This window comes from Anguilla rostrata, chromosome 7 (assembly GCF_018555375.3).
Source record: "Anguilla rostrata isolate EN2019 chromosome 7, ASM1855537v3, whole genome shotgun sequence".
NCBI lineage: Eukaryota > Metazoa > Chordata > Actinopteri > Anguilliformes > Anguillidae > Anguilla > Anguilla rostrata.
This window is the reverse complement of record NC_057939.1, coordinates 8,300,849-8,325,370: the sequence shown is the minus strand read 5'-3', so window position 1 is coordinate 8,325,370 and position 24,522 is coordinate 8,300,849. Positions and strand designations below refer to the sequence as shown.

The following is a 24,522-nucleotide window of genomic DNA, read 5'->3' as shown; positions in this document are numbered from 1 at the left end:
AATGTGGGTCATCCATCTTGGCAGGGTTCCACACAAACTCACTTGGCAGTTTGACTACTTGCCTCCTTCTCAGCACTGGCAGTGTCAACACATTCTACAATATTAGGAGTAGTATGGACAATAAGGAATGACAGTGTATTGCCTTGTGCTAACATAGCCTACCTCTGTTTGAAAGAGCCTTGAGCTGTTTGATTATTTATGTAGCCTTCACGTGTGTTATGACCAGTTATGACCAGTGGCTTGTTTGAAATTCTCACGTGAGCTAGTCAGGTGATTTACCCCCAGTGTAGCTGTAAAGGCCACCTCCCACTTCGCTTCCGTAGCTGGGCCCATGCGTGATAAATCAATAAAACTGAACAGATACATCCCTGTGCAGACGTAGAGTAGAGCATGTAGAACAAATATGTGTTATATGATTGTTTTTTTCTTAGTCCTCAAAGAAATATAGAAATTTTTTAATCATTAGATTTTCTATAGGGGCAGCAGGTCTATAGGTGGGGTGTAGCAGGAACCGTTCATTAATTGTTCATTAATTATCCTTCCTGAAAGATCCTATTGTACGAATTCATTGAATTATACAATGGTCAGTGTCCTTTGCTGAGAGGTTTGACAAGAACTGGACCGTCTTTCCCCTCAGATAGCTTCTATAACAGAGAGGACTCCTACCTTTTTGTAATGTTTCTGCATACTTACTTTGCATTATGACTGTTTTTCTTCTGAAAGGGTTTTATAAGCTAGTTTATAACAGGGCCTATTATAACAGACAGCCGTGTTTAGTGTTCAGGGAAGTACTGCATGCTTACAGACCGCATCAGCCCGAGAATTCGATTAGTTTCAAGTACCTGAAAGCTGGCTGTGGTGTGCAACATTAGGTCAGGGTCTGGACACGACCCAAAACATTTAAGCATTCCATTTAAACATTTTTATGTGCATAAAGTCAGCTTTCTCACTTGTTCAATAGTCTCTTAATGCTTGGCAGCGTGCTTAGCTTTATATTAAACTGGCCTTGTGGTAATAATCAAGTTCCTCATGCAATGTTCATTTTCTCCAGTAAATCTGCTAGTGGTGGAAGTTTCTTGGAAAGACCGTTTATTGTATTTAGCATCGTAAATACACGATTGTTAATGTCATGCCTGAATTAATAAGGAAGGCAATTACTTGTATGCATGATGAAATAATTCGTTATCAAAATTAGGGAGCAGGAACTGCCATCTGAAAGAGGAAATGCTGATGTTTTGCATATATCTTGAGAAGGAATTATCAGTTGTTGTCGTATTATAATACACTATTAACAGGAAACTTGTTTACCTGTCAGTAATTCCAACACAGTGGAGTTTGTCAATGTTTACTTTCAATTAATCTTAACTGTGATAGCCTGGTAGAGGAAATAACCCTATTATTGCTTGCTTTAAATGCATAAAATGATTGTCTTTTTACAACAACACAGATTCCCATTTACTTTAGTGAAATAAACATGTTTCACACTTTGCCTATAAAATCATAAAAATGTGGTACAGTCTTAGACGTTAAGTAGGTGACAAAGCATTTGAGAAGGTTTTTGGTAAAAGGTTACGGTTGTATAACAGCATTTGGTTAACTTTGTGTGGCTCCTGAGATCATTGGGAGCAACATTGGGAGTATCGCGTGTAACATGGTCTGCTTCAGATTGAGATCTCTAAAGGGAGTTTTATGGGAATAACCTTGAGCCTCCTTTGCCTGTGTCCAGGATATTTCATGGCAGATTTGATGACTGTGTGATTGCCAGTGTTATGCATGGAAGCCCACCTGTTCTGTGAGCATAGCTCATGGCTGTGCTCATGAACCTCAGTGTGCAGATAGGCAGCCTATGTACACAGCACACGTATGACAAAAATGTAGCAGGAAAAAAAAACATGCACGCACGTGAACGCGTCCCTAAATTATAGCTTGAGTTCCTGTGGTTCCCGAACAGCAGCTGGTGTGGGGAGAGGGGACAGTCGACCCAGTCGGGTAGGCCGAAGGGATGGGTGGGGTTGGCTGTGAGGGGGGGGGTGGGGGGAGGGCGTTTTGGTACAGTTGTGCCCCTCTTACGGAGAGTGTATCCCCTCTTCCTCCTCCTCAAACAGCCAATCAGGTTTACCTCTCATATCACCCCATTGGCCTCTTTGAGAGGGGAAAAAAGCTGAATCGGTTCAGCTGGGAAGCCGGGACTTCCTTCTCACTGACTGACTCAGCACACGCCCTCAGCACACGGGACTGTAAAGCAGACACATAAAATTGCCGGAAATTTAACGGGTTAAGGTGTGTGTGTGTCAACGGGGCGTAAGAGTCCCCCTCCTAGCGGGACGCCCTTTCCTCTGAACATTCTTGGTCATTCAGAGCGACCTTCGCCCATCCATGGCTGGGCAGTAGTCATCACTTCACAGGGTGAGCTCCTTAAAAGGTATCCCCCCCCACATCAGAACCGCTTCTGTTACAAATGTCCTATTTCCTAACGATCAGGTCTTCAGTCTAGGGCCCCGCCTAGTTTCCACAATATCCTGGCTCAGAGAGAACTCGATAGCATTAAAATGGGCCAGACATCTCATATCCCGCTGAGTAATCCCAGCCAAACCTTTACATAACACTAGCAAGGCTGACCTCCCGCGCGCTCCAAAAGAATCTGTAGGTTATGTCACAACTGCTGCCGAAGGCCCAAGCTGTCACCCTGAGCGACGTGCCCTCAACTGTGAACCTGTCCTGCACCAGGGGGCAAAAGGTAGCAGGGCAATGACCTTGCTGTCAGGCTGCTCTCCTGTTTTCATCAAACCCTGCAAACTTTTACATAACCTTTCAAGCGAAAGAGAGGCTCTCTGGTAAACAAACATGCAAGAGTGACATTCTCTACCCTGGGTCAGAACAGGAGATCCGTATCAGCTCAGTAACAGAGACAGTTGTGCTGGGGAAATACTGCTACACTTGGAAATGCTTAATAGTTATTTAATGGTCTGATGGTTCATTTAACGGTTATTATAATATAACCGTGGGATGAGTTTATTAAATTAGAGGCACCTCATCTTTAAGATTCCACAGTTCAATTAGTTTTCCTGCTGTCATGGTTTTGTTCCAGTAGATTTCATCTTCAGATTTCCTGATTTTTATTTATGTAAAGCACACTGGGTTGCCTCTGTGTATGAAGTGTGCTATAGAAATAAATTTTGATTGATTGATTGATTGATTGATCTTTACCTCCTTCAGTCTTTTAAAAAAAATATACAATGGCCCTCTGTTGGCTCCAGGTGATATTTTAGGGTTTAGGATTGGAGGGGATCCTGTGGGAAGGGAGTCATGGAGACAGCACCTTTGTTTTAAGCGGTGTAGCAAGCAGTGGGCTCTTACTGTATGTTTTCATTTACTAAATCAAAGAGACACAGGATAATGGAGGCCTTGGCATGCTCGCAGACTGGACACACACACATATATATACACACACACACACACACACACACACACACACTTGGGAGTTATTTTTTACCTCAGAGAGATGGTTATCACTCACACACAGACCATCCGCCTTCCTCTGGAGACTGAGGAGGGCTGGAAAACAGACTATTTTTATCTCTGTTTTCCCTTTCAGCATTCCTTCAGGGTAATTACTCAGCAGAAGAGCATTTGTCTTGCATCGCAGAGGAATGCTCCCAGGTTGGAAGCGCCTGCCTCCGTGGAGTTTGGGGGGGTCTCTGGTATTCCATGGCCAGCCTGGCGAGGGCACACAGTGCCAGGTACACTATACGGCCAAAAGTATGCGGACACCTGACATCCCACATCTCATCCAATATCACGGGCTTTGACATGGAGTTGGTCTACCTTTTGGTGCTATAACAACCTCCACTCTTCTTGGAAGGCTTTATACTACAGATGTTGGATGTTGGAGCACTGCTGCGGGAATTTGCTTTCATTCAGCCAGAAGGGCATTAGTGAGCTTGGGCACCGATTGGGCGATTAGGCCTGTCTTGCATTTCCTATTTTCTAGAATTATATATCTGCATCAGTGGCACTGTCATGTGTTATTCTGCAGCATAAATCTGTCTGTGACGTCAGCGCGCGCGCCTCTGAGGCACGTGTGCGCTGAAGCAGCAGACAGGGGTCAGGGGTCAGGGGGTTAAATGTGTACGCGGGGCCAGGTTGGAACGTGGCGGTTTTCTCGGGCGTTCGGGAGGGCTTCTTTAAAAGGAAACGGTAGCCGAGCCGCGGAACGGCTCGTGACGACCGCCCCGGCGATTTAATTTAGACTCGCTTTTCTGTGCCCTCGCCCCTGCCGGAGACTGCCGAGCGCTAGCTCTGCGGCAGCCGCGAGCGATCGTGACACGACATGAAATCAATCACGAGCTCGCTTTGAACGATGTGACTGGCCTCTCTAGTGGTGTCAGGTGGGTAGAGCGATGGGGGGGGGGCGGGCGGGGAGGGGGGCTGCCTGACTTAGGTTTGGTAGTGTCCAGGCCAGCGTGCTCGTTCGATGGGCGCTGTGTCCATGAGATGCTGGGACAGCAAACTCTACCATTGAGAAGACCAGCTACGGAGTGTAACTTCAAGAGAAGATGCCATTTCGCTGAGCCCTCTTAGCTGACGTGCTAACTCGTTCTTATCTCTTACGTTGGTGGCAGTGTTGGAGAGAATGTCAAAGAATTGGGATTATAAACTGTAACCAGGAAACACGTTTTTTTATCTTGAATCTCTTCAGTCAAGCTCTAAGGACGACACGTCATACGTATGTTACATAAACCCCCTGACTCACACTGGCTCATAATATAGGCTACTATAATATGTTCTGAGAACTAGTTACACAGATTCCAGTGAGTTAGCAACATCTACCAGATAACTCAGTCCTTTCCTTGGAAGGATGTAGGCTTCATAGATAAGCCTAGTGCAAAAACAAATAAAGAATAAAGAAGAATAAAAGATGGAAATGTTTACCAAGTTCGTCAATTCTGAGAGAGTTTACAGAGGTCACAGGTCACATAGGGCAAAGTTGAATTGCGGTATGCAGCTCTTTTTGGGGCCAGGGTTGAGACACCCACCCATAAAGATAAGTCCCTGTAAGTGCATTGGTCTGTCCTCTTCTTTTTAAGATTAAAGCAACTGAAACAACAGATTTATCAATACATTCTGTTCCTCACAACCATCCTGTCCAGCGGATCTGGTGTTGCCTAATCTCTTCTAAGTTGGTTGAGAGACAGACACCATGAAAATATGTTATGAAGTACAAATTCCCTTTTGGGAGGTCGTATTTACATACAAAATATGTCCAAAATACATCAAAAAGCCTGAAGTCAGCACTCATCAGATAAAAAGTATTTTTCTTTGCTGTAACTTATGTAAGCTGTTTAACCGATTTCTATCCCCAATATGTCAGCGGACTTTCAGATTGTATTTGTTGGCCCATCTTATAGCTGCATGATCCTTTGTCAGTACAGGAGGGCTTATGCTGCATGTGTTTCCTGCCCAGTCACCGCTGCTGTAGATCACCAGCTGAGCTGCGCAGTCATTGTGCAGGACGACCCAATGCGCAGCTGGAGCAGGCAGACTTCAGGCAACCAATGGCCAGGTCAAGTGCTATGTTCTGCGGGCCAGCCGGCCACTTTGAGTGCAGCACTTACAGCATTTCCTTATCCACACTCGGAATCAACGGAGGACGTTGCAGTGAAGAGTCTGGCTCATAAATGCGCCTGGACTTTCCAAAATCAGAGAAAACAAAAAACAAAGGTTGAAAATGTAAAATCTAAATAGGTCAAGCCCAAGAAATGGAGTGAGAAGTATTTTAAGCGCCTTCAGTGTGTCGAGGTCACAGGAGTAACACTTCATAAAAGTTCACCTGACGGTGGAACTGTCTGAACCTGTTGGGGTTACATAAAAGCAGGCAGCTGCTCCTCCTAAAAAATGAGAGGCAAGATGGTGTTCTGCTCAGATTGCACGTTCCTCTCCTGACAAGGACACAGACTCAGAGTTACGGAGACGCTTTTATTTTGAGGCAGCGCCGGTGTTCTTAATCCCCTACCCGTTTTTCCTCTGAAAGGGGTCAACCTGGGGAGACGGAACCCTCCACCCGCTTTCTGTAACTCTTTCATTTTACGCCTCGCTCGAGACCGGTTTCTGCAGGGGGGACTGAATACCAGATCAGTTGCGATAAGGTGAGCTTCCCTACATGACATCACACGCGTTAGGTGAGTCAGCGGCTGGCGTGGGTTGTTTGTGAGTAAAAAGTTTCGTTGTAGCACAGGCCGCTCCCTGCTCTGGGGACTGATAGCGGAGTATCAAAAACAGTTGTGCATTGTTCGACTCCTGAACTGTTCTATTCTTAGATTGCTCAGGTGCCAGGGCTGTGAAGCTGTGATCTCTGTGCCCAGAGTGCCGGTGTGAATATGATCCAGTGCACAAACGCACGCACTCACACGCACACACGCACGTAGACATACACCTTGACCCAGTTTGCCTGTTTACTGTGGCAGACTGGATCATGCGGAGAAGGTGTATGACTATGTGTGTGTGTGTGTGGGGTGTGAAAGTCAAAGTACAAGCTGTGGTTACTAAAATGTTGAACAGCACTACAGAGCCATTCAAATAAGAAGTTCAAACCTAAGAGGGGAGAAATCTGGTAAACAGGGGAAATATAATTGTTTGGAGAGGGCTAGTAGCAACAGCCAAACATTTTTAGTGTTAACCCATTAAGACCTTATGCAACATTTGCGTGTATATCCCTTTGCTGGGAGCGACATTTGCCTGCTTCTCCCTTTAGAGCTGGATGCGACGTGAGTGCATTTTAGATGCTGTCATCATCATGTTTTCAAGACACGTGACCGATCAAATGCATCGTGATTAGCTGAAATACACGTAGGGCAGGCGAAATGCATTATTCATTATTCGCCTTAATGAAGAACCACTGGACACAATGTCATTCGGCTCTGAATGCAATGTCAGCCAAAGCATGTTAATGCAGTATCCCTGTCAGTGCAGACTCATTCTTCCTCTCATAACAGGATACTTTTCTGCTTGTGTTGGATTCACTTTAGTGGCTTGCACTGAGTTAGTTTGGAAATAATCTTAGATTAAAAATGCACCACGCTCAGGTTCTCCATGAGGTGATTTCTGTGGATTTATCACCTCAGCGAGCTAGGTAATGTCTGTGTGTTTATGAAAGTGTATAATTTTTTTTTTAACAGTTGGGTAATGTCTGTGTAACTCTGTGTATGTGATTTCTTTTTGGATAGTTTCCACAGTTGGGTAATGTATTTGTCTGGTGTCCGCGTGTGCATGATTTCTATGCAATTTAATTTTTAAAACCCAAGACCCTGCCAGTTTTCCAGAAAAATACACCCACATGCAATCACTGCTGGATGTTGAACTGATATTTTCCAGCTGAACAAGAAGGTTGACAATACCTTTGTGTGGTAGAGACAGAGGCCGCCCTTACCAACTTGCTGCATGTACATGCACACGTGACTAACAACAATAACAGCAAAACTGACGACGACTACAACAAAAGGAGAAAAAAAAAGAACCAGTCTTCTGTCCTTATAGCAGTAGTGTAATATAATCTTTAAATAACTCAATATCTGAATGACTTCACTAAATTTCCACGTTTGTGAATGAATAGTAAGAAACTACATGGCCAAATATATGTGGACACCAGACATCCAACATCTCGTCCAAAATTATGGGAATTAATATGGAGTTGTTCCACCCTTTGCTGCTATAACTACCTCCACTCTTCTTGGAAGGCTTTATAATAGATGTTGGAACATTGCTGCAGGGATTTGCTTCCATTCAGCCAGAAGAGCATTTTTGAGGCCAGGCACTGATTGGGCGATTAGGCCTGGCTCGCAGCTGGCTTTCCGATTGGCCCAAAGGTGTTGGATTGGATTGAGGTCAGGGCTCTCTGCCGGCCAGTCAAGTTCTTCCACACCGTTCTTGAAAAAACTAATTCTATATGGACCTCGCTGTGTGCCCGGGGGCAGTGTCATGCTGACACAGGAAAGGGCCTTCCCCAAACTGCTGGGGAAACACCGAATCGTCTGGAATGTGATTGTATGCTGTAGCATTAAAATTGGCCTTCACTGGAACTAAGGGGCCTAGCCCAAACCATGATAAACAGCCCCAAACCAAGGGGAGTCCAGATACTTTTGTTTATTTAGTCTATATACTGCTGAGGACAACGGCATCTGCTTACAAATAAACAATCATGCTGTCTTTCTTATTTTGTTTTTTCTACACAGCTAATTTATTGAATGGTAGAGAAAAAACATGGTGAAATTCTTGAGTGGTGATGGGTCAGTAGTTATACCTAGAAAGTGTGGTCCTGTAGGGGGGGAACAGGGAAGAGTTTTGCTGCAGCTGAACTGGAGAGGGATGGGAAAAGGGCAGCGTTTTTATGTGGGGGCCATTAAAATTCAGACATGTGCGTGGGCTTGGTTGTCACAAAACCTTCACATAATCAGCTTGATTAGCAAGGCAGCTACTTATTAGACATTTTTGTCGAGACTAGTCTGTTTCTTTGCAATGGAATGAGAAGACAGAACTTCTGGAAATGCTCCAGTCATGCAGACATTGTTCCTCCATCAATAATTCAACAGTGTACAAGACAAACACAAGGGTACAGTGTTCCCAGAGGCCCCATAGTGTTCTCATTAAAACGCAGAAACGCAGACCGATAATTTATTTCCCAGACGTACGCGCAGAAATTGTGTGTTGACCAGGCAATTAGAATATATCTTTCAATTTGAGGGTCATTATGTGAAGTTATAGCCATAACACTGTATTTTACATTTTTTGGTATTGGTTTAAGGGGGGGGGGTTGAGGCAGGGATTTCAACATTCCAGCATGTGCTGGAAGAAAAAGTAAAACAAAGGAAGCATGAAACTTCTTGAATTTGTGTTTAGTGCTCTGTAAAAGCCTTCACCTCTATAATTATGTTGGGAAAGCAAAGAGAACTTGGACAGAGATGGATTTTCTGTCATCTCATAGTCCACGGCCTGTCCCCACAGGCATTTCCACTGCATGTCCTAGACAAACTCACACTAGGAGCTGGAGTGCTGCTGGTGACTGTGCATCTACGCACTTACTGCCATCGAACACAGAACAAGTTGGAAGCCCAGCCCTGCGTATGACGGAATGATTTTTAAACTGGCTCTATTGTGGGAGGTAACCTCTCGTGAAATTAAAGGTGAGCCCCTTGGGGGGATTACTTATTGGCACCACTGGAATGGATACGTGTTCACACCCCTGTAACACATATCAAAAATAACAAGCTTCGTGCAGGCCGGTCGTGATGAGCTACTGAGCGGAATCCCGTTTCTGTTTCGTGAGTTGGTCTGATTGCATGTGTTTAGGTGGCTGGGTGGAGTGCTATAAGGTTTCACGATGCACACACAAACAGGCGCAGACACAAAGAGCAGGTTAGCAGTGACTGGCAGTGTTTTACCTGGGGGGGGCTGAGTCACCCTGCAGGGGTACTCTGAGAATCCGCTGGTTTTTCTAAGGTTGGTGGCAAAAAAACTTTGTCCAATAACACTGTTCTGGGTAATTTCCGAAAAGTTTCCATACCCTCAATGGGGACGCGTGGCGAGCCGTACCTGCAGGGAAATGTGTTGTGTGTCAACAGCGTACCTTGGCGGTCTGAAATTTTGAGGGAAAGTATTCTGAGAATCTTGGCATTGGTGCGGAGACGTCTCTTCTGAGAAAAAGAAATGGTGTGGAGCACTTGTACATAAAACAGCATTTAACCCTTGTCTGCTTTGCCTTTAGTGAGGCTATTAACAATACAAACAGCCTTCATAACCTGCACAGTCCTTATTTGAAATCAATCACAATGACAATCACAGTCACAATCAAAACCATGTGCGTGTAGCCCGAGCAATGGCAACGACAGCACAGTGAGATTAAATATGAAGTGAAGATCGGAATCAGCGCACAGACTAGTGAGAAAGCAGTAGATTGGAAAACCTGTTTATGGCCCCGTGTCATTTTTCAGCGTCAGTGAGACACATCAACAGTGGCGAGACAGTTCTCGGCCATTTTTTTGTAACTGTCAAAGGCAACGCCTAGTCAACTTTGTACGGGACTCAGCCAGTTGCGCTTTTCATGAAGCTTCTGTTGTGTCATGTTGCTAAGGTATCAGAGTTGTTTGCGTATTTAGTTACTAGCAACCCTGTACCTGTGTACAGACAACCATTATATCCCCCTGAGACCTGGCAAGAACCATATAATACGCTGTGCTGAAACCTGCACTACATTTAAAGACATGCAAAAAAAAATTAAATAAATCAAATTTATGAAAATAGTTTCACAACAACACGCTTCTGTCATCTAAGATAGCCTACTTGTAATATAAAAAAATAAAATACTGAAACTTTTTTTTTTCTGACAGGTCTCTATATTCCTCTGTATAAGCCCATGCTGGACACATAATATTTTTCCTGTCCTTCAGTAAAGCTACAGTTCACACAGCTTCAAGATTCACACAACATGGCTATAAGATTCAACAGCGTTCCTGAAAACTTTGGATGATGCATTGACTGGGTTGAAGTCGTGTCCGAGACTATAAGAATGAGAATATTTTCAGTGGTTACTGAGCAATTTAGAAGCAGCATTTCCAGACTACACGCTGTGCACCAACTGCTGCAGCAACATCTGGTAAAAGCATTGCTTTGCCACTGACCAAATGAGCCCTTAATTCAAGCCATACAGGAAGTCCTGATTAATGCATATCCTATCAGATGGCTTGAGGATCAGGTATCTGTGGTAGTGAGGCCCTCTTGTTCATGCTGCATCTTTATTACCCTGATGAAAGTCATTACTTGAACCACTCAGCTGGACTATGAGTTAGTTTGGATACAGAGTGTGTTTGAAAGAAGGTATGTCCCTGTAGCTTCTGTGACTTGCAGTTGGACATTTCTTCATAAATCGCAATGATAAGAAGAAGGAACTGCTAAAAAAAATAAGGGGCCTTTGATCGACCAGAACAATCTACATTGTCATGGTGCAACTATGCATAACATTTTTTAACATTTCTGTAAGGGAATGAATAGTTTACAGTTTCAAATTACAGCTCAAAATAAAATCCATTGTTCAAAAGCCTTTACCCGATACTATGTAAGGAACTTATTTCCGAGATGAGAAGATTGTGGAAACTGGACGAGATAAAATGTGGGATCTGGCCCTCGACATTCGATCTAGGAGGACAACTAGCTTTGGACTGGCTTGTGGTTCCACTGTCTTAAATCACTGCGCCCATTTGGGCCACAAAGTGTTCTGGAAAGTTCTGTGGGGGAGGCGGCCTACGCCAGCAAATCGCTCCAAGCGCTGCGCTTAATACTTTACTGAGCCGAGGCAAAATAGACAATTAACGGGCAGCTCAAATATTGACTCCACTCTCCAGGGTCGTGCTTGCTCCCCCGGAGAGCACATCAAAGCTCCCGTGTTTCAAAGATGGCCACGTGATAAGGCTCTTATTTAACCGTCCTCAGAAGGGCGGATTTCGTTCAACAACATCTTCATCCCGGAGGGAACACGGGGTTCTGCGCGTGCAACAATATTGTTTCTAGCAGGGTTGTCCAGCACAAGGGCTTTCCACGTTCCAGTCGACCGCTGGAAAGTGGTGACGTAAGTTTGCACACACATCCCAGTGGACTCAATACCGAAGATAGGCGCATTGTTATTTTTAGGCTGATTACGTGTCTGCTACTGTTTGACTATTCGTCGGCTACACCGCGGCTGTTTTGTTTTATCGACAGGATGCCCTGCGAACCAGCTCTTTTCAAAATATCGAGCTAACCGCGGAGTGACCTTAGCGAATGTAGAATACCCAGCTTCAAAATAGACCAAGCGCACGCCCTGCACGGTATTCCCAGACTATGTTTAGAACCGTCAGGGTGAGACAATACCTGTCACCTGCCGGAGCTCTGCATTGTGTTGGGTAGAGAAAGGCTTGCAGGATGGTACGCACGCTTGGCCTCGTACACGGCATCTAAATAAATAAAAAAAAAAAAAAAAAGTCTGATGTAAATGCATCCTTTGTCGCTGGGGTTGGTTCAGAACCAGTCCCCGGGGGACTCGGTTTATCGCAGGTGAATCTTTCTGACGTCTGCTAGACGACAATAACCTGTTTCTGTGCTTTTGTGAGTGTGTGTGTCCCCCCCCGTATGCCACCGCGACAGCAGCTCCTGTTCCCTCTGTATCTCAGAATCAGAAGCGAAAGGTGCAGGGGGGAGAACAATGCGTCGAGTTTATACACAGATAACTGAGGGGAAGATGACCGTCCCATCTTGATCTCGATCTCGGGTCACAAGACCGGTGCTTTCTTTGACAGAGCCGCTTTCTTAAAGCGCGGGCTGCATGCAAGGCCCTAATCTGATCACTGCTGCATTCTGGGACACCTGGCAGGTTTCACCCCCAGCTGATAAAGCATTTTTATACAGTCTATGAGTGAGACACATCTAGTCACGGGTTGTTGTTTTTTTTCTATAACAGAAATCCATTGTTATACCCACTGTTGTCCATTTGTCTATGGAGAGATAATGCAATAGTGCGTAGATCAAGGGTTCAAATCTTGTATGAGACACCGCCAACCTTTTGACTGCTATACCGACACAACCCCAGAAGTTAAAACAGTAGATGGAATATATGAGTAAAATTGTTACACTGTCTTTAGCCTTGACTCAGGATGGCTGCAGAGCAGGTTCACAATGTGCTTCAGTGTGTAAAACATTGAAAAATGTATTTGATCATTGAGGACCAGGTGGATGAAACAGGAAAAACCCTCTACAAAAAAATTGTCATCAATCTTTCATCTCCCAAGAGAATGACTATAAGAGCGACAGAACGTCTGTCATCTTCAAGGAGCAAGTCACTTCTCAGATTTGTTCAAAGTTTTTTAAAAAACTGCATTGAGGATCCCAGTGGGTCACCCACACTCTCAAAGCCAATATTTGCATGTCTAACATCCGTACAAAAGATTCTCTGGAGGCCATTTTGTCTCAGACAGCATGTTGGGATAAATTTCACCTCACACATGTTTTTTAAGTCACGTTGTACAGGAAAGCAGCGCGGGCCGCTAAAGTAAACAAAAGTGAGTGGAAATCGCTGAGGGGCAATCCAGCCTCAAACTGAGGCCACTCTGTCACGTTTCTCACGCGCACCCCTTTCAGCCTCCATACCGCGAGGCCGCTACCGTTCTCAGAATGCATCCGCGCTGCACTCGAACGCCGTTACCAGCGCGCAACGACGTCGGAGACGCGTCTGGTGCCGGCCCGCGTCGGCACCGGTAACCCGATCCGATTCCCGAGGCCGCCGACTGCCCTCCGACGGCACCGGGTGATAAAGTGCTTATTGTGTGCGACTGCCCCAGTCTCGTGGGAAACCCGATCTGCGAACACACAGTCTGTAATCAGTGAGGTCACACACAAGGACAGCCCGCACCACTTAATCCCCATTGGCCACAGTTGCTGACAGAAGGGTGATGTCACTCACCTACACGGTCTACCCTGTACAGTGACAAGGCTCCCTTTGTGCCTCTTTTATACGCGACCACATTTTTAGCAACACGTGAGACAAAACAGGAGAGAAACGTGAGCCTCTGGATTCCTTTTTCAACTGGGAACACCACAATGCACCTCAGACCCTTATTCTCCCGCATTGTTTTAAACCTCTTTTTTTTAAACCACACTCTTTTGCGTGAGAAGGTGCTGGTTCCCTCGCAGGAGGAAATTTATGACGGATAGGCCATGTCTCAGTTTTGCTCTGGAGAGGAGAGGAGACGGACCGTTTTGTGTAATATTCACACAGCTGCGCCGCTTGTGAGCCACACAATCCATTTGTACCCTCCGAAGCCGTCAAACAAAAATGTAAACATCACACGTCGCGCTTTATCTCCCCTGCTCCACCGAGAGTGGCGATAAGACCTCACAGGACGTGTTTTTTACAAATCACAAAACACAATGGCAGGACCGAGAAGTGAACAGGTTGAGTGTGTTTTAAGGCATTTGCTTATTGGTATGCTGGTATGTTTATATTATAATTATCTCAACAAAAGGTTCTTCAGCATATAAGAGTCAGGTTACACACACAAAGCACACGCTTTATATATATATATTTTTTAAACCCTGGCCAACCAAACAGTAATTTAACCGAGTCACAAAACAATATTACAAGGTTATACAATATAAATTGATGTGTTTTTGCTGGGGACAGAAATTAGGCTATATGTCCCTGTAAGCAACAGTATTAATATTTTGGTTATTAGTTAGTGTGTGAGTATTAATAACTGAGGCAAGAGTTTCATGTTTTGTTCAAGATTCCTGAACAAAATTAAATAAAATAGCATCATGTGTGCACATCCTTATGTAAAAATATTTTGTTATGCAATTTGCTACTGTAAACTTGGGTTGTTCATTGATGCCCAGAGTATCCATTTGTATGATAAATCAATAGCTGATATAAATAACTGATATTTGCATGGCCATACTAGCTGCCATTATAGCAGTTATAAGTGCGAACTGCAACCAAGTTTAGACATTCATGGAAAAAGTAGATGAGCACAGACATCAAGTTATGAGGGAAACATGTTAATTGTATAACAAAATATTTCAACTTGCTTACTTTTTTATTAAGCAGAGAGCATGAGCCTGGGCAGCTACTGACTCTCTGTATAGATTTGCTTGAGTGCCTGGCTGGTAAAAATGATACAGTAAAAATAGATAATAAATACAGAAGTCACTATCTGTGTGGAGTAAGATCATGTGGTCGCTGTAGTTATTCCTGTGGGAAACTCTTGAGAAGCACTTAACTGTGATGGAAGGTGGCATACCAGCCATTCCAGTATAAAGACTGGGGAAAGGTGGGTAATTGCAGGATAATGCAAATACTACTTTAAGTCCAAGTCCTTTGTATCCTGCAGACGACACGTCATGTAATGGCAGTTGACTTGGTGGATTTCAAAGCTCTGGTAACCTTAAAGGTCAACTTGTGGAGCTTTCCTTTACTACTACTACAGGGGTGCCAGAGGCACGTCCAAAATTATCACCACCCTTAGTGACTCAGCTGATCTGCACTCAGGGATTACTGGTGCCAAAACCCCATCCGAAGATCCACAAGTGGCCTCTTCCAACCCCATCCAACATAAACCCACAGCATGACATCACTGCACTTCCAGACGCATCTTTAAGTTGAGATTCCACAGTTTTTTTTTTCTGAGAACATGGACACCATGGATACAAAACCCATGAAAACATGGCAACCAAGCTTCTTCGCCACTTGAACAAATAACTCCACAGAAACCCACTTGAAACAGGTCAACGGTTAATTTAACAAACAAAAAAGCTCATTGCCATTACTCAGTCAAAGTTCTGGTTTATCTTGCTTGACCAAAGGTTAATTGATCCTTGAAAAATAGTCAACACTGGGTAATTATTTGCCCCAAGTAAAATCTTAATGTTGCTTTATACAGGCAGGTTTTTAAAAAAAAAACCTTCAGTAGCTTACATTCATTACAGTTTAGCAGCGCTATCCAGAGCAACTACAACTTTTACATTTTTACATTACCTTACAGCGGGATATACTGAAGCATTCGTTATACCTTGCTCAGGTAACAGCATGTCTTCCGAATCGAACTGCGACTTCGTACAAGTCCAGTTCCTTCCACTGTGCTACTCGCACGCAAAGCGGCTGAGTCTCATGTCTTCTACGTAATTCCACAGAACTGCCTGGACTTCAGATCAGCCCTGCATGGTCTCTCTTTGCTGTGCCTTTAACACTCAAGATAGCAGTATAGGAGTCAGGGCATCGGCATGACCGTGGGGGGTCGAACACCAACATGCCGTCCATCCGTAGGCCCACAAAGTGACTTACACTAGTAAACCCCCCCCCCCACCTGTGTAAACAGATCATCAGTAAAAACTAGGCCACATAAGTCGACCTGGATGAGAGTCTTAGCAGAGCAAATAAATGCAAGGAGGGAACAGCCAGAGCGAGCTCTCGGAGGACTGAGCCATGTTATTTTCAAACAGAACATCAGAACAAGGAGCGACTCCGCGGGAGCCTGTAATTATGGGAAAGGATTCCAGCTCATAGAAAAACAAAAAACAGGAGATCAACGATCTATTGACATTTCATTTAACCGTTTTACGTAATGGCAACCGACCTCTTGACTCTCATTTACAGTGATGACTTGGTCATGATGGGAAGGTGAGGGGAAAGACATGCTGCTAATAGCTGTATAGCCAACTGGTTCCACAGGACAGTTAGGTTGCCAGATTGAGAATGCCAGGTAGAGTCATATCCAGTCAGTGAGTGCTGTGGAGTCTTTGAAGACTATAACATGAGTTAACCTCCACAGACAGACCTGAAGACCTAGACTGAACTGATGGCATTAGCAACATACTTCAACGTTCAACATAACTCTCCACAATTTGCTGGCAATAAAACTAATATAAAGTACATTCTGATGATCTAGACTGACTGGTGTTCACAGGTTGGGGAATGGTTCATAGTGTTGTGAGCTTCTTTACTGGAGCAAAACCAGGTCAAAAGGCCACATGGGGGGGGGGGGGGGGTGAAAGAGGCAGGGGGGTGAAATTCAATAACCCGAAGATGACGCCAGAGTGAACTACTCTACTACAGCCTTCTCCTGAAGCCCGTGAGAAGCTAAGGCCACGTCTGCTGCAGCTACGCCTGCAAAAGTCCAAAGCCACCCAGGCGAGCTGACAAACATAGCCACGGTTTTTACGGCTGTTTTTTCAGAGCACTTCTGCAATGCAAACTGAGATCAGATACGGAGTCAAACGGACAGGCCCCGACCAAGCGGAGGGTCTTTTAATAAGAGCGCACGAGCACGGTGGGCCTGCGTTTTACTGCTCCAACTGAAATAGAAACCGTGCAACATTTAGCCGGTCAAGAAGGGAATAACATCCTGTCTATATATCATGGGCATAGCCGTGCTTTAAAAACACAGATAATGCGTTATATACAGATATTAGGTTGATAAATGACATTTAGAGAATGAAATTAATGGTGAAAGTGAGCATTAAAATTGAAAATAAATTTGTTGCGCACGGTAAAAAAAATTAATTCCATTGCATTTTGGAGCAGATAGACAGACAGCATTTGCTAAATAACAAGATGAACAGGTACACACCGCCCCCCACCCCCACCCCAGGTCCACATTTTGCCAGCACCAGCAGGTTTTCCAAATATGAAAACGGAGACACATCGCTTAGTCGGTTAAACAGATACAGATATAGGCAATGATATCTATGCACATCCCTACCGTATACGTATCTAACCAAGTTTACAGAGGAGCCGTGCGGGCGATATTATGCAAGCCAAGTGAAATCAGATGAAATCTGGGCGGCTCATACAAATTTTTAAAGCTAACAAAGTGGAACCTCTAAAGCTGTCGAGCGACCTTTTTGACTCCCGTCACAGGGAGCTTCCTGACAAACGAGCCCGTTAGCGCACAGTTAGCGCCTCGTCTCGGACCGAGCGCTTGGCGGCTCCCTGTTTGTTTCCTGCCTGCCGTTGCTTTCTGAGGAAAGCCAGAGCAGGCGGAGGGAGAGCGAGACAGCGGCCTCTCCCTTTTCCTCCGCCACCCGTCCGGATTTCTCACTCTCCGCTTTCTCTCTCCCTCAGACCGAGCCACACAGTCTCAGTCTCTCACTCTCTCTCTCCCTCTCTCTCTCTCTCTCTCTCTCACTCTCTCTCTCTCTCTCCCTCTCTCTCTCTCTCTCTCTCTCACTCTCTCTCTCTCTCTCTCACTCACTCTCTCCCTCTCTCTCACTCTATCTCTCACTCTCTCTCTCTCTACCCATCTCACCCTCTCCCACCTCTCCTCCAGTCAGACCGTCGTTCTCTCCTTGGCCTTCCCTTCCCTTTCCTCTTCTCTTCTGTTCGCTGACAGGGCCCAGGCCCAGGCCCAGCCCTACAGCCAGTCACTGTTCGGTTATTAACGTTGCCTCCCCGAGTTTATGAGCTTCATTCACCGACTGGGGGTCACGACCTGTGTGCGTGTTGCTCAGCTCCTAGTGAGGTAATGGGTTTGACGACAGTGCTGCCCCTCCCCCCCCCTTGGCAGCGGCCATGAGTCGAGATACACCTGTACACTGATTCACTGTTTTTTTAAGGCAGTAATTGCTAATAGCACGCGATGCAGCAATGACCTATTCACTCGCCCCACCTGATACAGAGCGGCACCGACAGTGCAAAGAGTCTATGATTACCTGTTATGTAATGAGAAAAACAGGTATGCTGGCAACCGCCACCTCCGCCCCGACACAGTCTGGTTCGCACAATGAAAGTAACTGCGGAGCCAAAGTAGAATTCGGGCCAGGGGAAAGAAAAAGGTAGAAAGAAAAAAAATGTAATAATGGATTTTCCAGTGTATTTGCGTTGAGCTGGAAAAAACTGAAATCACATGTCTGTATCGTGCGGCCTGCATGTGAATTAGACCGCATCTACAGACCGGTGGACCGGTGGTAGGTTGCAGAAGGCAGTGGAGCTGATCAATCAGATGAGGGTCTCTCTCTCTCTCTATCCCCAGTCCATTAAAGTTAACAGTGGCCTGGGCAGTGGGCCTTTTCCAGCCTCAATCCCTCCCCTTGTCAGACTAGAGCTCAGGGCTGCCCAGGTACCCTTTCACTGCCAAGGGGAGACACAGGCCTGCCAAACATTCCTCCCCGCCCGCGAGACAACAGTGCTCCTCGGCAGGCGCTGAGTGAACCAGCGGAGATGCAGTCGCCGTACCGCCACCGCGCGCACACCGCGGCTCCTCTTCCCGCCGTGTTCCCGCTTCCAGCAGCCCCATGGACTGCTGACACTTGGCGGGGTCCAGCGTTCCCTGCTGCCTGTTGACGGTTGGCGGGACAGGGAGAACTTTGGGGCAGTGGAGCCCAGGGCTGAGCTGTGGCTGAACCCCACAGTAATGACTGCGTTCGCCTGGAATTTACTGCCCTGCTGGTCTTGGACCAGGCGAGGCACCGCTGGACAATAACAGTTCAATAATGATCAGTGAAAATGCCGCCTGTGTGTGTAGAAATACATTCAAAGCCAACATCAGGATTAAATTACCGAATGACGCACGTGCTGGACTTACCACTACATACAATTACATCTGCTCATTACACTTCTGATTCATTCCAAATACTCTCTGTTGTTCTTTCTTTCTCTCCCTGCATCTCTGTCTCTGTTTCCCTCTCTCACAGACACACACATTCATGCAAGTACAGACACAACTCTTTCTCACCTTTTTCATGCTGATAGACAAATTTCTTTTAACCAAGTCATTAAATGCTACACTGGCTGTGAAGAGCTCCACAGACTGCTTGGCTATAGTCCTGTCTTTGCATAAGAGCCTGGCGCTGACCACTGCAAAATTTATGACTGTTTTCCTTAACTCCACAAGTCACTGTAAAAACAAAGCTCATTCATGGGGCCAAGTGTGACCCGCGTTGGCCGCTACTAACGTTAATAACTTCCTGAGCACACGCACAAGACGTGCAGAAGAAGGGAGGAGTGGGGGCAGGGGGGAGGGAGAAGGGGCAGGAGTCCGTACCTTTAATAACTGTAGCAGACACAGTTTAATTGCTTGGGTAGTTTTGCATGGTAAGGAGGTTGGAAGCGTTTGAGGGGTTTGGTTTGGCCTTTTCCTTGAAGGATGGATTAGCAGTGGATCGCTAACGGTGCCCGCTGCCCACATCGTCGAGGAGAGCGACGCTCACGTGGCGACTCTGCACTCACAGTTCAAACGCCAGGCCAGCACTCAGGGGCCGATAACTGCAGCCTGTAAATTTCTATTTCCAAAACCTCCCTCCCGCAAAATGACAGGCCCATATAACCAAATTAACGTTGCTGTTTTTTTTTTTTGCCTGTGTTTGGCTGACGGGCTCATCAACATTCCTTCCCGTCTATTGTGGATTTACTGGTATAATACTAGCAGTTGTACAAGTAATAGGAATAGTATCGGTCGTGGGGGTGGTGCTGGTAGTAACGTTACATTACATTACATTACAGGCATTTAGCAGACGCTCTTATCCAGAGCGACTTACACAACTTTTACATAACATATGAAGGATAGTAGCACTGGGGCGTTGTGGTGTGGTGTAATAATAGAAGTTGTACCGCAAGACTCACAGCAAACAAAGAGGACATTTTTTGTTGGATTTTGTTGCAATAGCACTTATACTAAAGTGTCTTTGTGACAGTGTCTCTCTACTATACAAGTGTTATAAAAATAAAACTGAACTGACGTGAATTACAACAGGGATTTTTCTGTTGCACAAGTCAGTTTCTTGGGGTTAGCAGCAAAAGCAGTTGCAACCACAGAACGCCGCAATGAGAAACAGCAGCCATGGCAGCAACAGCAGCAGTGACCATGCTGTAGCTGCCCTTCCTGTCAACATCACTGAATTACAGCTGGTTCTAGAACAATGCCCACCTTGCCCCTAGCCGCCCTGGAGAGATTCCTGCCGTGACTTCTATCAAACGAAACCTTTGCCACATCACCACGTTACATCTCACGGCCTCACAACCCAAATGGAGGGCAGCTCTCTCATGCATAGGTATTGATTTACTTCCTCTGCGGGTGTTGGCTTACTTCCTCTGCGGGTTTGGCATTTCAATTTCCTGAAAATGGGGACGGAGTGTCTCGCCCAAATGTTCACCAAGGGTAAGAGATGCAATTGCTAAATAACTGATTGCATATCTAAAATGATACCAATTCCTTACAAAATGGTAAAAGTTAAGGAAAATGTCAGCTGAGACTGGGTAGTGGTGGAGGGTGAGACTGTTCAAAACAGTCTGAAAGACTAGGCCAGGGTTTGTTTCTGATGTTGGAGGTGAGAATGGGAATGTCAGAAGCTGTCTGGAAAGGTACTGGCAGACAGTGCTGGCTAGCAGTGAGCAATTCAAGGGAAGCCATTTTGGCTTTAAAAGTTCTTAGCCTGGCAAAAAAAATCACTGTTTACACTGGTGCTGCACACAAGGTGAAATAATACGAATGAATTTTACAGGCAAGGAAGCTAAGAAATATTCCTAAGGCTGACTGGAAAGCACTATGGGCAGATGGTTTCCATCTGAAACAGACGAGACTGAGAGAGCGAGGGTGCGGAGAAGAGGGAAATCCTTTTGAAGTAAACAGAGAGATTACTATAGCAGGCCCTCTCCCTTTGAAACCAGTTTAGTGTGGATCTCTCTCTCTCTCTCTTCTCTCTCTTTCTCCCTCGCTCTCTCTCTCACTCTCCCTCTCTCTCCCTCTCCCTCCCCCTCTCTCTCTCTCAAAATGATTTATATAATCAGAGTAATAAAAGAGACCAAAATATCTTGGAGTTCTTCTCCTTGGAAAGAGGCAAGGTGCATGATTCCAGAAATCAGGGTAACAAATATCTAAAATTGGCCCTAAAAAAAACATTACCCTTTTAAAAGAGAAAGGGAACTATGTGTTGTGTCATGAATCAGCCGCAGTCATTCCATTCCTAAATGGCTTGAGGGGAGAGCGTCACAATATTGTGTTATGTAAATCGCTATCCAATAGAGAATGATAATTACATTGGACATAACAGATTAACTATTGTGTTAACAGAGTAAACAAACAGTAACCATAAAGGCAGGTCCATATGCACTGTATTTGCTGACTTTTTAAACGCAAGAGATTTAATCTAATGAACAACTTTACATTGAATACATTTCAGAGAAGGAAATATGGAATATATGGTACTGTAATGGTATTCCGGAAGCTAAAAGTTGTTGTGCTCATTTCAGGAAGTTGAAGTTGCTGTAAGGAAAACTATAAATGCAGTACTGTCTAATACAGTAAATTGTAAAGGTGTGGCAAAGTGCCATTCTGAGACCAGCTGTAACAAGCATCAAATGCCTCTGTTTGGACACCTCTTTTTTTAAGTTAAAATGTGACCTTTGACCTCTCAGTCCCTGAATACAAGGACTCCACAGCTGCTCCCCTGTTTCAAGAAGAACCTCCCCACACAGATGATCACGCGCTACACGCAAACACACATGCAGGGATTCTGCACAGGTGGCTTTCACAGACTGCATGTACTTTAACTGGTCTTTCAGATCAGCACTGTGCACTTTTCAAAGGAAAACCTAGAAAAGTCCACAAATTTACAACAGCATTCAGGACCGCCAGCTGGCCGCCCTGAAACATTAAAATGGCGCACTCACACATGCATAACACCATCTCCGCTTCCCCATGTCTGGTTTTGGAGTTCCCAGACACAAGGCTAGGTTTCCTGTTGAAGCGGTAACAGGCATTTTGGCAAAAACAAAAAAATAGTAGAGGTTTAAATGCCAAAAGTCCAGACTCTGGCTGCTGACAGGGTCCAATTTCTGTCACTAAATTGAGACTTGAATTAACAGACTGTATGTATCCATCATTTCGAGTAACCACACAGCAAGGAATCTAGACATTACCTAACTTCCCCAACGGGGAACACGTGCACGTTTGCTGTCAAGCCAGGGTTACATGTGTACTTGAAACTGTTACAAGTTTCAACGGCCATTCTGAGCGTGAACTTGCTTATCTGTGGTAAGTAAGTGACTCAGAGAGAATGAATGTGTCACTGTTTGTCCATGGAGGCACAGCTTCCTAGTATATCGCCGCAATGTGTACACACTGTTAAGCCCCAAGGCCGTGAGTTATCTAAAGGAGGGATGGTCTGCAATGGATTGAAGGTGCTTTTACATGGGTACCAAACTTGTGCACATACTCCTATTGCGAGATCAGTGAAGTCAAAAGCATGTTCCTGTCTCAGCACCAGTGGTGTTTTCAGTGGTCTGGGAGCACCCAACCCAATACTAACCATTTAAGACTGAGATACAGTATTCAAATGTTTGTTAGATTATGGGACGATGATCTGGGATGTAAGAAATCTGAAAGGACCCAACGTTGACCGGGTTTTAAGAGTACTACCTGAAAGGACCCAGCATTGACCGGGTTTTAAGAGTACTACCTGAAAAAACCCAACATTGCCCAGGATAAAATACTCCTGCCTCAATGTTGACTGAGATGAAAAGAATGTGAAGCATTCATCTGGTCCACGGGACTGCAGCGAGCCTCTGTGATGCCTCTTCCAGCTGTTTGGCCCTAAATAAATCAGACTCCAGGCAACAGCCTCTGGAGATGCCTGTGGTGACCCCATAAGCACCACACGGCTTTAATTCCAAGACAGAGAGGGGGAAGAGAGAAAAGAGAGGGAGAATGATAGAGGGAGAGAGGTCAGACAGGAGCAGACTCCTGGTTTGGTCTACAAAGAGAAGCAGAGAGTTTGTTTACGGTCACTCCGCCTCCTAAAGATGCAGCACACGGCTGATGTCACCGGGTGGATATTTACGATCCTAAAACACAAAAAACACGTGCACTGGATAATGAATGGCAGGCGCTGGCTGATGCTCTATCAGACCAGGGAGGGTGAGTGGAGAGGAGAAGCATGTGCTCAATAAAGCCGCAAGTATTCAAGCCAGAATAGCTTATTGGCACAAATCAGCATAGCTGCACAAAAGCTTGTGCGTTTTCACTTCCCATTGTTTGGTTTTTTTGTTGGGTTTCTTTTACCTCAGTTGTTGGTTTATTTTATTTTATTGTTTTTTTTTTTCTGTGGGTTCAAGCATAGTCTTTCCCAATGTTCTGTTATCCTGTTAAGGCTACATTTATATGTGCACCAGTACCCAGATTATTGGTATCAATCAGTTTATGCCAGTACATTGATTATTGCATACACATGCATATTATTAATGTGAGTACTCCAGTAGCCATTTTTGCATGATTCTTTCCACAATCAGCATATGCGCAATGGAAACAGTGTCCAGAGGAACCATGCTTAGATTCATCCAGAACCTTCAACTTTCGCCTGACAGGCACGGTTTCAAAAAGCTGAAAGAAATCAAAGACGTCTAATCGTCTACATGCAACCAAAAAACAAAAAACAAAAGATTGGGTAAAAATCCAGGTCTCTTAATTGGGTTTTGAATACGCTGATTACGGCCTTACACCAATAAAGATAATCAGATAAAGGCGTTTACATGACCATTTCAATAATCAGAGCATTGCCATAATTGGAGTAAGATCAGAGCATTAGCGTGCATGTACACACACCCAGTGTCTCTGCAAAAAGCAACATACAAATGAATAGAATGGAACTAAAAGCATTACCTTAACACACTTATTTGACAGATGCTTTTTTCCAGGGTTATGGAGAAGTGAAGGGAATCAGCCAGTCCTGTTGGAGAGATGAAAGAGAATTAGGCACCGTGTGGTAAATGGCTGAAGTAAAGGTTCTGAAATACAGCTTGTGACCTTTGAGAATAGGAATGCAGTCAATATACAGAGATGCAAGGCAGTAATTGCTTTCATCACCACAGAACCAGTTTTGCTCAACTAATGTCAAGGCCTCACTGAATTGCAAATAACCATCAAAGGCCTTCTAACAGCATTCAGCACAGTCTAATCATATAAGCTACTTTTTAACAGGTCTCTTAAGCACAGGCACACACACGCACACACACACACA

General features: G+C 45.0%; 1 long non-coding RNA gene across 4 annotated transcripts in view; it reads right to left on the bottom strand.

Moving 5' to 3' along the window:
- LOC135258922 (uncharacterized) overlaps positions 1–24,522 on the bottom strand; it is a 74,463-nt gene that overhangs the window by 44,827 nt on the left and 5,114 nt on the right. For all 4 annotated transcript variants that reach the window (XR_010331136.1, XR_010331135.1, XR_010331138.1 and 1 more), the window contains exon 2: positions 24,165–24,231. This is a non-coding gene — a long non-coding RNA (uncharacterized LOC135258922). The remainder of the gene's footprint in view (positions 1–24,164; positions 24,232–24,522) is intronic.